Source organism: Prionailurus viverrinus, chromosome D2 (genome assembly GCF_022837055.1).
Source record: "Prionailurus viverrinus isolate Anna chromosome D2, UM_Priviv_1.0, whole genome shotgun sequence".
Lineage (NCBI taxonomy): Eukaryota > Metazoa > Chordata > Mammalia > Carnivora > Felidae > Prionailurus > Prionailurus viverrinus.
Window position 1 is genome coordinate 29,394,260 of NC_062571.1, and position 13,374 is coordinate 29,407,633.

At 37.2% G+C, this 13,374-nt stretch overlaps 1 protein-coding gene across 1 annotated transcript in view; it reads right to left on the minus strand.

Moving 5' to 3' along the window:
- The window catches only part of CTNNA3 (catenin alpha 3), a 1,798,979-nt gene that overhangs the window by 1,627,039 nt on the left and 158,566 nt on the right, over window positions 1–13,374 (minus strand). The window lies entirely within an intron of this gene.

Here is a 13,374-nt window from a genome sequence, read left to right on the forward strand (position 1 = left end):
GCCCCGCATCAGGCTCTGGGCTGATGGCTCAGAGCCTGGAGCCTGCTTCCGATTCTGTGTCTCCCTCTCTCTCTGCCCCTCCCCCATTCATGCTCTGTCTCTCTCTGTCTCAAAAATAAATAAAACATTAAAAAAAAAAAAAGAAAAGAAAAAAGCTTCTGCACAGCAAAGGAAACAATCAGCAAAACTAAAAGGAAACCAACAGAATGGGAGAAGATATTTGCAAATGATGTATCAGCTCAAGGGTTAGTATCCAAAATCTATAAAGAACTTATCAAACTCAACACCCAAAGAACAAATAATCCAGTGAAGAAATGGGCAAAAGACATGAATAGCCACTCTTCCAAAGACGACATCCAGATGGCCAACCAACACATGAAAAACTGCTCAACATCACTCATCATCAGGAAAATGCAAATCAAAACCACAGTGAAATACCACCTCACACCAGTCAGAATGGCTAACATTAACAACTAAGGCAAGAACAGATGTTGGCGAAGATGTGGAAAAAGAGGATCTCTTTTGCACTGCTGGTGGCAATGCAAACTGGTGCAGCCACTCTGGAAAACAGTATGGAGGTTCCTCAAAAAACTAAAAATAGAACTACCCTATGACCGAGCAATTGCACTACTAGCTATTTATCCAAGGGATACAGGTGTGCTGTTTCGAAGGGACAGATGCAACTCAATGTGTATAGCAGCACTATCAACAATAGCCAAAGTATGGAAAGAACCCAAATGTCCATTGACAGATGAATGGATAAAGAAGATGTGGTACATATATACAATGGAGTATTACTCGGCACTCAAAGAGAATGAAATCTTGCCACTTGCAACTACATGGATGGAACTAGAGGGTATTATGCTAAGTGAAATTAGTCAGTCAGAGATAGACAAATATCATATGACTTCACTCATATGACAACTTTAAGATACAAAACAGATGAACATAAGGGAAGGGAAGCAAAAATAATATAAAAACAGAGGGGGAGAAAACATAAAAGACTCTTAAATATAGAGAACAGAGGGTTACTGGAGGGGTTGTGGGAAGGGAGATGGGCTAAATGGTTACGGGGTTTAAGGAATCCACTCCTGAAATCACTGTTGCACTATGTGCTAACCTGGAAGTAAATTATAAAAAAAATAAATAAATTATAGAAAGAAAAAAAAAAGAAACTCCTATAACTCCAAAGCAAAAAATCAAATAACCCAAACCTAATAGTTTTCCAAAGAAGACATACAATGACCAAGGTACCCAACATCACTAATCATCAGGAAAATGCAAATCAAAACCACAATGAGGTATCACCCAACACCTGTTAGTAAGGCTACTATCAAAAAAACAAAGGACATGGGGCACCTAGGTGGTTCAGTCGGTTAAGTGTCCGACTTCAGCTCACGTCATGATCCCATGGTTTGCGGGTTCTAGCCCCACATCGGGCTCTGTGCTGACAGCTCAGAGCCTGGAGCCTGTGTCAGATTCTATCTCACCCTCTCTCTGCCCCGCCCCTGCTTGCTCACTTGCTCTGTCAAAAGTAAACATTAAAAAAATTTTAATAAAAAAAAACTAAGGACAATAAGTGTTGTCAAGGAGGTACAGAAACAGGAACCCTTGCACACTAAATTTTTTTAACTTTTTAGTGTTTATTTAGTTTTGAGAGGGAGACAGAGTGCAATCAGGGGTAGGGCAGAGAGGGATGGAGACACAGATTCTGAAGCAGGCTCCAGGCTCTGAGCTGTCAGCACAAATCCCAACGTGGGACTTGAACCCACAAACCATGAAATCATGACCTGAGCTAAAGCTGGATGCTTAACCCACTGAGCCACACAGGTGCCCCAACCCTTGTACACTATTGATGGGAATGGGAATTGGTATAATGACTATGAAAAATAATATGGGGATTCCTCAAAAAAAATTATAAATACAAGCACCACTGAATCTAACAATCCCACTTCTGGGCATATATCCAAGGAAATTGAAATATGGATCTCAAAGAGAGATTTGTACCCCCATGTTCACTGCATTATTCCCAACAGCAAAGATATAAAACAACCTAAATGTCCATTCACAAAAGAATAAAGAAAATGCAGTATATACATGCAATGAAATACTATTCAGCCGTTAAAAAGAAGGAAATCCTGCCATTTGTGACAACAAGAATGGCACTTGAAAGCATTATGATAAGTTAAACCAGACTCAGAAAGCCTGATCAGAAAGTATTATCGCATTTATATGTAAACTATAAAGCAGTTAAACTCATAGAAGCAGGGAAAGAATAATGGTTGCCAGGAGCTATGGGTGGTGGTTAATGAAGAGATGATAGTCAAGGGGTACAAAGTTTCAGTTATGCAACATAAAAAAGTTCTGGATCTAGTGTACAACATAGGGCTATGATCAGCAACACTATACTATATACTTAAAATTCACTATGAGGAGGAGGGAGTTAAGATAGCAGAGGAGTAGGGAGACCCCAAGCTTGCCTTGTCCCTGGAACACTGCTAGATTGTTATCAATCATTCTGAACACGCAAGAAATCAATCAGAGGTCTAAGAAAACAAAAACTGCAAGTCTACAAGTAAAAAAAACACCCACCTTCTGGAAGGTAGGAGGTGCAGAGAGTGGATTTGGGGGAGACAAAGTGGCAGGTACACCAGCAGGAAGGGAGTCTGCTTACGGAGGCTACTGCAAAGCATTATAAGCAGCGGAGCACAAAACCTGAACTTTTAAAAATCCACTACAGGTGGGAATGTGCCTGACCTAAAAGTGGTGAAGTGGAGCAGAACTCCAGAAGTGATAGCATGGTCTGAGGATCCCCTGGGTCATAAGAAGGACAGGGGTGCCAATGTGCTATGCTGTTTCCAGGCATAGGAGTGGGATACCAGGGCTGAGGGCAACAAGAAGGGGTCCCAACTTTCTGCTCAGTTTTGACATAAATTCTGAACTACTGCAGCACAGAGTGACAGCTTTCCTTGCTGGGGCCAGCAAAAGTACAGCAAGACCCTCCCCCAGAGGAACAGAACAGGTCCACACTGGGGGAGTCCCTAAAATTTGTAGTTTTAAAACTCATTTGTACATCTGACATACAAAAGCTTGGATACAGACAGGGTAAATTCAGGGTTCTGACAGATACTGGGAACATAGGTTGGGTGATTGCTCTTCTGTGAAGGTTCCTTGAAGAGTGGAGGGGCGGAGGGTCATCTTTCAGCTCCCTGGCTAGAGAGCAGTGATGGCCATACTCATCCTGCTCTTCAGCACTGAAAGACTTCAAGGAGCAAAACAGAGCCACATAGTGGAGGTTGGAGCCACTTATACCAAGACTTATATCCCTGTACCCTGGCATATTTCCAATGAAACAAGTTAGCCTGAGAAACCAAACAGCTGACCTTTCCCACAGATGACCAGCACAAACCCTTCTCTTGCACCAAGTCTACTGAACAAAAGTGCTACAAAGCTTCAGCTCTAAGGGAAATAAGATCTAGCTTCCTGTTTACTTTTATTCTTTATTTTTTATTACTTTCATTTATTTTCTTGTTTCAATAAGAAATTGAATTATTTTGGGATATAGATTCTTTTAACAAGCAGACCAAAACACACCCGGGATCCAGATTAGAGTGGGATTTTTTTGTTTTTGTTTTTGTAGCGGGGGTGGTTTTGACTTGAGGACGGGGGTTGGTTTTTTTTTTCTTCTTCCTTCTATTTTTTCTTTTTTTTAATTTTTTTATTAAGTTTTTTTTACATTTATTTATTTTTGAAAGACAGAGCACTAGTGGGGGAGGGGCAGAGAGCAAGAGAGAGAAAATCCAAAGTAGGCTCCAGGCTCTAAGTTATCAGCACAGAGCCCGACGTGGGGCTCCAACTCACAAACCATGAGATCATGACCTGAGCCAAAGTCGGATGATCAACCAACTGAGCCACCCACGTGCCCCCCTTTTTTTTCTTTCTCTGAAGAGACAGAGAAATTCACCACAAGGAAAGACAGGAAGTACCACTCACAGGGATTTAATCAATAGAGATATAAGCAAACTGTCTGAATTAGAATTTAAAACAATGATTATAAGGATACTAGCTAGGCTTGAAAAAAAAAAGCATAGAAGATACCTGAGAATCCCTTTCTTCAGAGATAGAAGTACCAAAATCTAGACAGGCTGAAATTAAAAATGTCATAACCAAGATATAGTACCAAATGGACGCCGTAAGAGTGAGGATGGACAAGGCAGAGGAATGAATTAGTGATGGAGCAGATAGAATTATGGAAAATAATGAAGCTGAAAAGAAGAGGGATACAAAAATCATGGTTCACAAAGGCAGACTTAGAGAACTCAGTGAATGAATGAAACATAACAACATTCATAACCATAGGAGTCCCAGAAGATGAAGAGAAAGAAAAAGGGGCAGAAGGTTTATCCGAACAAATTTTAGGTGAAAACTTCCCTAATCTGGGGAAGGATACAGACATCAAAATTCAAGATGCACCAAGAACTCCCATTAAATTAACAAAAGTCGACCATTACCAGTGCATACCACAGTCAAATTCACAAAATACACAGACAAGGAAAGAATCATGAAAGCAGCAAGGGAAAAAAAGTCCTTAAAGTACAAGGGAAGACAAATCAGGTTCACAGCAAATCTGTCCACAGAGACTTGGCAGACCAGAGGAAATGGCAGGATATATTCAATGTGCTGAATGGGAAAAATATGCAGCCAAGAATACTTTCTCTAGTAAGGCAGTCATTCAGACTAGGAGAGATAAAGACTTTGCAAGACAAAAACCAAAGGAGTTCAATACCACTAAACAACCCCTGCAAGAAATTTTACAGGGGACTCTTTAAGTAGAAGGGAAAAAAATGATCAAAAGCAACAAAGACGAGAAGGAACAAACAACATCACCAAGAATACCAACTATACAGGTAACACAATTGCACTAAACTCCTTCAAAATCTTTCAAATATCACTCTGAATGTAAATGGACTAAAGCTCCAATCAAACGACACAGGATATCAGAATGGATTTAAAAAAAAAAAAACAAGATCAATTTATATGCTGACTACAAGAGACTCACTTGAGACCTAAGGACGTTGGCAGATTGAAAGTGAGGGGAGGAGATTGAGTTATCATGCTAATGGACACCAAAAGAAAGCTGGAGTAGCCACACTTATATAATACAAATTAGATTTTAAACCAAAGATTGTAACAAGAGATACTGAAGGCCATGACATCAAAATCAAAGAGTCTATCCATCAAGAAGATCTAACAGTTGCAAATATGTATGCCCCAACTTGAAGTACCCAAATATATAAATCAATTAATAACAAACATAAAAAACTCATTGATAACAATAGTAGGGAACTTTAACACCCCACTTATAGCAATAGACAGATCATCTAAGCAGAAAATCAATAAGGAAACAATGGCTTTGAATGACACACTGTACCAGATGGACTTAACAGATATATTCAGAATATTTCATCCTAAAGCACCAGCATACACATTCTTACAGTCTCCAGAATGGATCACATACTTGGTCACAAATTAGCCTTAAAAAAGCACAAAAAAATTGAGATCATACCATCCATATTTTCAAATCATAACACTATGAAACTTGAAGTCAACCACAAGAAAAAATTTGGAAAGCCCTCAAGTACATGGAAGTTAAAGAACATCCTGCTAAAGAAAGAATGGGTTTACCAGGGTATTAAAGACAAAATTAAAAAGTACATGGAAGTAAATGAAAATGAAAACATGACAGTCCAAGCCCTCTGGGACAAGACAAAGGCCATCCAAAGGGGGAAGTACATTGTAATTCAGGCATACCTCAAGAAGCAAGAAAGGTCCCAGATATACAACCTAACATTACACCTGTAGGAGCTAAAAGAGAAACAGCAAATAAAGCCTAAATCCAGCAGAAGATGGGAAATAATAAAGATTAGAGCAGAAACAAATGATACAGAAACAAACAAAAAACCTAAAAGCTCAAGAAAACTAAGACCTGGTTCGTTGAAAGAATTAACAAATAGATAAATCCTGAGTCAGACTTACCAAAAAGAGAAGAGAAAGATAAAATCATAAATGAAAGAGGACAGATCACAACACCACAGAAATACAATTATGAGAACACTATGAAAATTTATATGCCAACAAACTGGACAATCTAGAAGAAATGGACAAATTCCTAGAAATTCACAAACTACCACAACTGAAACAGGAAGTATTAGAAAACTTGAACAGACCCATAAGCAGAAAAGAAGTTGAATCAGTAATCAAAAATCTCCCAAAAACAGAAGTCCAGGACTAGATGGCTTCCCAGGAGAATTCTACACACAATTAAAGAACAGTTAATACCTATTTTTCTCAAACTGTTCCAAAAAATGGAAGGAAATGGAAGGAAAACTTCCAAATTCATTCTATAAAGCCAGAATTACCTTGATTCCAAAACCAGACAAAGACCCTACTAAAAGGAGAATTACAGGCCAGTATCACTAATGAACCTGGATACAAAAATTCTCAACAAGATACTAGGAAATCAAATTCAACAGTACATTAAAAGAATTATTTACCCAATCAAGTGGGATTTATTGCTAGGCTTCAGGTCTGGTTCAATATTTGCAAATCATTCTATAGATCAAAGGAACAGAACAGAAAACACAGAAATGGATCTACTACTATACGGTCAATTAATCTTCAACAAAGCAGGAAAGAATATCCAATGGAAAAAATACAGTCTCTTCAACAAATGGTGCTGGGAAAACTGGGTAGCAACATGCAAAAGAATGAAACTGAACCACTCTCATACAGCATACACAAAAATAAATTCAAAATGGATGAAAGACCCTAATATGAGAGAGGAAACCCTTAAAATTCTAGAGGAGAACACAGGCAGTAACCTCTTTGACATCTGCTGGATCAACTTCTCACTAGACACGTCACTGAAAGCAAGGGAAACAAAAGCAAACATGAACTTTTGGGACTTCACCAAGATAAAAAAAATCTTCTGCACAGTGAAGGTAACAATCAACACAACTAAAAGTCAGCCTATGGAATAGGAGAAGATATTTGTAAATGACATTTCTGACAAAGGTTTAGTCTCCAAAATCTATAAAGAACTTATCAAACTCAACACCCAAAAAACAAATAACCCAGTGAAGAAATGGGAAGAAAACATGAATAGACACTTTTCCAAAGAAGACATCCATATGGCTAACAGACACATGAAAAGATGCTGAACATCTGGGGCATCTGGATGGCTCAGTCAGTTGAGCATCCGACTTTGGCTCAGGTCATGATGTCACTGTTCATGGGCTTGAGCCCTGCATGGGGCTCTGTGCTGACAGCTCAGAGCCAGGAGCCTGCTTTGGATTTGTGTCTCCCTCTCTCTCTGCTCCTCCCCTGCTTGCTCTCTCTCTCTCTCTCTCTCTCTCTCTCTCTCTCTCAAAAATAAACATTAAAAACATTTTTTAAAAAAAGATGCTGAACATCACTCATTGTCAGGGAAATACAAATCAAAACCATGATGATATACAAGGTCACCCCTGTCGGAATGGCTAAAATTAACAACACAAGAAACAACGGGTGTTGGCAAAGGTGTGGAGAAAGGGGAACACTCTTATACTGTTGGTGGGAATGCAAACTGGTACACCCATTCTGGAGAAGAGTATGAAGGTTCCTCAAAAAACTAAAAATAGAGCTACCCTATGTCCCAGCCATTGCACTATTAGGTATTTACCAAAGGATACAGAAATACAGATTCAAATGGGGTACATACACCCCAATGTTTACAGCAGCATGATCAACAATAGCCAAAATATGGAGTGAGCCCAAATGATAAAAGGATAAATAAGAGGTAGTGTGTGTGTGTGTGTGTGTGTGTGTGTGTGTATACAATAAAATATTACTCAGACATCAAAAACAATAAAATCTTGCCATTTGCAATGATGTGGATGGAGCTAGAACGTATTATGCCAAGTAAAATAAGTCAGTCAGAGAAAGACTAATACCACATGATTTAACTCATGTGGATTTTAAGTAACAAAACAGATAAACATATGGGAAGGGGGCAGAGGAGAGAGAGAAACAAACCACTTAACAGTAGAGAACAAACGGAGGATTGATGGAGGGAGATGGATGGGAGATGGACTAGATGGGTGATGGGTATTAAGTAGTGCACTTGTGATGAACACTGGATATTGTATAAGTAATGAATCGCTGAATTCTACTCCTAAAACCAATATTGCACTGTACGTTACTAAAATTTAAGTTTAAAAAATTCACTAAGAGGGTACATCTTATGTTAAGTGCTATTACCAGAAAAGAAAAAAAAAAGTGAGGGAACTTTTGAAAGTGATGGATAAGTTTACAGCATTGAATGAGAATGGTCTCATGGTTGTATACTTATTAACAAATACCTCAAGTTGTATACATTAAATATCAGTTTTCTGTATCTCAATTATACCTGAATAAGGCAGTTTTTAGTAAATTTTAAACCTTTTTATTCCAAAAGACAACATCAAAAAAGTGAAAAGGCAACCCACAGATTGGAAGAAAATATTTGTAAATCATATATCCAATAAGAGACTTATATCTACAATCTATTTTAAAAATTCTTACAATTCAACAATAAAAAGACAACCCACCCTTTTTTAATGGGAAAAGAATCTAAATAGACATTTCTCCAAAGACTAAATATAAATGGCCAATAAGCACATAAAAAATTTGATATAAAAAATATGACCTGGGGGGGGGGGGGGCTGGGTGTCTGTCAGTTAAGCGTCCAACTTCAGCTCAGGTCATGATTTCGTGGTTCATGGGTTCAAGCACCGCATTGGGCTCTGTGCTGACAGCTCGGAGCCTAGAGCCTTCAGATTCTGTGTCTCACTCTCTTTCTGCTCCCCCCTCCTCTCTGCTTATGCTCTACCTCTCTCAAAAATAAATTTTAAAAAACACAAAATGGTTTTTAAATATGACTTAAATTATTAAAGCTAAATTAAAATGTATAATGGTTTTTGTAAGGCCCTTAACAGAGGTTATTTTTTGATTGTTTAAAGTCAGGCATATTTTTTTAGTAGTCAAAAAGCAATGGATTAAAAACTACCTGTATAGGAGATAAAGGAAAAGAGAATGAATGTATGTGTAAGTGCACTGGAATTGTCACTATAATAACTGTTATATATGGTGAATAACTATTATAATAAGGTAGTAGAAAAGCAGTATTTACGCTGCAACTAACTTCTGTCCATGAGGGAATATCAAGATCACTAAAAGAGTGGGTAAAAGGAATGCTGAAAACTCTCATTTACAAAAATGCCACAGCAAAACCCTGAGCATAATACACTTCCCTCAGAAATCCCTGCGAACCCCAAAGAGCCCACTAAGTAGCTAAAACACAGAATTTGTGCTATAAATATTAGCTCTCTTTGGCATAAAAATCAACAAAGGCTTTAACTGTCTTTTCATTTTACCCATCCCACCAATGATAAATTTGGTCTGAGCAATTTAAAAATTTTTGTTAATGTTTATTTATTTTTGGGAGAGAGACAGAGAGACAGAGCACAAGTGGGGAAGGGGCAGAGAAAGGGAGACACAAAATCCAAAGCAGGTTCCAGTCTCTGAGCTGTCAGCACAGAGCCCAACGCAGGGCTCAAACCCACGAACCTTGAGATCATGACCTGAGCTGAAGTTGGCCGCTTAACCAACTGAGCCACCCAGGTGCCCTGACCAACTTAACATTCTTAACAAGTTATAAGTGAAACACTTTTGGAAGTCTGAATACTCAGTTCTTTTATCTAAGACAAAGTCAGTAAACTATGGGAAACAGGCAAAATCTAGCCTGCACTGTTTATATATATGACCCACAAACTAAAAATGGCTTTTACATTTTTTTAACATACAGGGTTTTATTAGCTTCAAGTGTACAATATAGTGATTCAATAATTCCATACATCACCCAGTGCTCATCACAAGTGCATTCCTTAAGCCCCATCACATATTTAACCCATCCCCCTACTCTTCCCCCCTAGTAACCATCAGTTTGTTCTGTATAGTTATGAGTCTGTTTCTTGATTTGTCCCTCTCTCTCTTTTTTTCCCCATTTGTTCATTTGTTTCTTAAATTCCACATATGAGTGAGATCATATGGTATTTGTCCTTCACTGACTCTGCTTACATTATACTCTCTAGTGGCTTTTACATTTTTAAATGGTTGGGTAAATGCTCATGGATTGGAAGAATAAAGATTGTTAAAATGTCCATACTACTCAAAGCAATCTACAGATTTAATACAATCCTTAACAAAACACCAACAGCATTTTTCACAGAATAAAAAATAATCCTAAAATTTGTATGTAACCACAAAAGATCCTGTATAGCCAAAGCAATCTTGAAAACAAGGAACAAAACTGGAGGTATCATAATATCAGATTTCAAGAGGTATTACAAAGCAGTAGTAATCAAAACTGTATAGAACTGGCACAAAAACAGACACATTAATTAATGGATCAGAAGAGAGAACCCAGAAATTAACCCACAATTATATGGTCAATTAATCTTCAACAAAGGAGACAAGAATATACAATGGGGAAAAGATAGTCTCTTTAATAAGTGGTGCTGTGAAAACTTGACAGCTACACACAAAAGAATAAAACTGGAACACTTTCTTACATCATACACAAAATAAACTCAATGGATTACAGAACTAAATGTGAAACGTGAAACCATAAAAATACTAGAAGAGAGCAAAGGTAGTAATTTCTCTCACATCGGCTTGTAGCAACATTTTTCTAGATATGTCTCCTGAGGAAAGGGAAACAAAAGCAAAAATAAGCTATCAGGACTACATCAAAATAAGAAGCTTCTGCACAGTGAAGTAAACGACCAATACAACTAAAGGACAACCTATGGAATGGGAAAAGGTATTTGCAAATGATATAGCCAATATACTATCCAAAATATATAAGAAAGTTACACAATTCAACACACCTGAAAAAAACACAAATAATTCAATTAAAAAATATGCAGAGGACCTGAACAGACATTTCTCCAAAGAAGGCATATAGATGGTCAACAGACACATGAAAAGATGCTGAACATCACTCATCATCAGGGAAATGCAAATCAAAACCACAATGAGACATCACCTCACGCCTGTCAGAATGGCTAAAATCAAAAACTAAAGAAACAAAAAGTGTTCACAAGCATGTGGAGAAAAAGGAACTCTCATGCACTATTGGTATGCAAACTGGTGCAGCCACTCCAGAAAACAGCATGAGGTTCCTCAAAAAATTAAACATAGAACTACCATATGACCCAGTAATTTAAAAACAGTCATTCAAAAAGATATGTGCAACCTTATGTTTACTGTAGCATTAGTTACAATAGCCCAGTGTCCATCATTAGATGAATGGATAGAGATGATGTGGTATATATACACAATGAAATATTACTTGGCCATAAAAAGAATGAAATTTTGCCATTTGGAACAACATGGATAGATCTAGAGAGTACAATGCTGAGCAAAATAAGTCAGTCGGAGAAAGACAAATACCATATGATTTCACTCATATGTGGAATTAAGAAACAAACTAAGGAAACAAAAGACCAAAAAACAAATTCTTAACTGTAGAGAGCAAACTGACAGTTACCAGAGGGGAGATGGGTGAGGAGATAGGTGAAAGTAAGTGACAGGGATTAAGAGCACAAGTATCATGATGAGCACTGAGCAATGTATAGGACTGTTGAATCATCATATTGTACACCTGTAACTAATATAACATTGTATGTTAACTACATTGAAATTGAATTTAAATTTTTTTAAGTTTTAAATTTTAAAATAAATGGTCGAGGAAAAAATTTTTAATTATATTTCATGACGTGAAAATTACATAAAACTCAAATTCCAGTGTACATAAATGAAGTTATTAGAACATAGCCATGCTTTTTTGTTTATTGCCCATGTATATCTATGGTTGCTTTCCTACTTCAATGACAGAGTTGAGCAGTTACAACATACAGTACAGGTCCACAAAGCTTTAAACATTGACTATGTGATCCTAATGTTTACTAATACCTCATCTGAGATAAGGAACTAATATACTCAAAAAATTTCAAGTACTCCAGAGGAAAAAAAATTATAGAACAAATTTTCTCTATTTTGATGCACAGAAATGTGGCTCTTTTAAAGCCAATTCTTTTTTAAAGCCAATTCTTTTTTATAAAATCTTTAGTTGGCTTTCACATCTGAAGCTAAATGTATAAACCTACCCTGAAAACCCCAGACAACATAAAGTCTGATTTATCCCTTAAGAGTATAACATTTGACCCAGCATTCTTTTGGCTACAATATTTATATATCTAATAATTTTAGCATCCCAGGAATTTTCCATATGCTTCCATTAAATGATTCCCTGAAGAAAGTTTAGCCAGCTCCAAATAATGCTTCCAGTGTAGTACCAAGAGGAGTTATTAACTTTTTTCTCACTCCAAAGCATAATAAATAGTAAGGAACGGTAGGTACTGCAGGGTCAACAGCCAGCTCACCTAATTTGTTCACTTTCTATGAAATCCTGAGCAAGTCATGTAATTTTTTGGTATCAATCTCTTTATTACGCAAAAACAAAGATTATAGAAACACAATAAGGAAAACAAGTGAAAGTCTTTAGTCCCCAGAGAAAAGTGTTAGGTAATTGCAAAGGTCTTAAAGGCAGAAGTATTTTCACTGCCATATTAATATTTTATATCTTTGTATGTGAGGATTTAGCATGTCAAAATCAAAGCTATTCCCGTGACATTTCCAGAACAATTTTTTTTCTAAGTTTTTATTTAAATTCCAGTAATAACATACAATGTAATATTAGTTTCAGGTGTACAATTTAGTGATCTAACACTTAAACACCCAGTGCTCATCACAACATTGCACTCCTTAATCCCCATCATCTATTTTACCCATCCCCCCCACACATCCCCACCATCCCTAGGAGGGTGGTGACCTCTCTGGTAACCATCAGTTTGTTTCTTGATTTGTCTCCCTCTTTATTTTCCCTATGCTCCTTTGTTTTACTTCTTAAATTCCACATAAGAGTGAAATCGTATGGTATTTGTCTTTCTCTCTAGCTCCATCCATGTCATCACAAATGGAAAGATTTCATTCTTTTCTTTGGGTGAGTAATATTCCATTGTATATATATACATGACCTCTTCTTTATTCATTCATCAGTTGATGGACACTTGGGCTGTTTCCACAATTTGTCTATTGCAGATAACGCTGCTATCGATATCAGGGTGCATGTATCCCTTTGAATTAGTATTTTGTATTCTTTTTCTGAGTAACTAATAGTGCAATTTCTGCATTTTAGGGTAGTTCCATTTTTAACTTTTTGAGGAACCTCCA